This window comes from Tupaia chinensis, unplaced genomic scaffold (assembly GCF_000334495.1).
Source record: "Tupaia chinensis unplaced genomic scaffold, TupChi_1.0 Scaffold000429_1, whole genome shotgun sequence".
Classification (NCBI taxonomy): Eukaryota; Metazoa; Chordata; class Mammalia; order Scandentia; family Tupaiidae; genus Tupaia; species Tupaia belangeri.
In genome coordinates this window covers 1668743-1669779 of record NW_006159934.1, presented here as the reverse complement: position 1 = coordinate 1669779, position 1037 = coordinate 1668743, and positions in this window count along the sequence as shown.

Below are 1037 nucleotides of genomic sequence, written 5' to 3'. Positions count from 1 at the left end.
CCCCGGGGGGGGGAATAGCCACGTTACAATCCCTTCTTCTTTTCTACTATTAGGATTTGGAGCACACATGCACCCAGTGTGAATTTTTTTTTTGGTAGTGGTGGGGGTGCTTGCTATAGAGCGAGTGCACTTTCCAGAGAGACAGAACACTAGAAATCACCACCACCACCCTGAAGGATGGCCACACCGCAGTCTCTTCTTCATTCTCCTCTTGGGATCTTGGATAAACAAGCACATGTGGCTGGCATGAGATTAAGCTGCTGGGTCCAGGACTCGAACCACAGTTGACTATGTGGGAGTCCAGTGATGTAACCATTACACCATCTACTGGTCCCAAGACATTTTTATAAAAAGTATATGCATGCAGAATTGAGAGAAAGAGAGGGAGAGAGGTAAGAAGAATCACCTTCAAGCCAGCAGGTGGCATAGTGGCTAAATGGTTATCCCATATGGCCGACTGCAAGGTTTTAGTCCAGACCCAGTGGCTTAAAAAACACACCGGGTGCATGTGCATGCAAAAGGAGAGATGGAGGAGAAAGGATTGCAAGAGACCATTCCCTGGGGAGTACTTTCTCATTTTCTGTCTCTCTCTGGTGAACACATGTACCCTCTGGCAAAATTAAAACAAAACAAACCCTCAGAAGCATCTTGTTACATACACCACAACACCCATCTTCAACCCTCTAGCTCCTCAGGACCCTGGTCACCACACATGCATGCAGTATGTTTTTCAGTCCAATCCAGGATCTGAACATGCATGTGCTTTTTTTTTTTTAAGAATCATTTATTTAATTCCATTTGTTGTTGTTGTTGTTATGTAATTTGACCAGAGAAAGAGAGAAAGAGAAAGCAAGAAAGCAAGCCTCAATGTCCAGGACTCAAACCTCAGTTACCCATGTGGAAATCCAGCCTCTTTAACCAAACCACGCCTCTCGCCAGCCCCAATGCATGTGCTTTTTAACATATAAAGAAAGGACAAAGATCATTGTTCATTGAACTTTCTCTCATTATTTTAAAAAATGTCTTTATAAATTTCA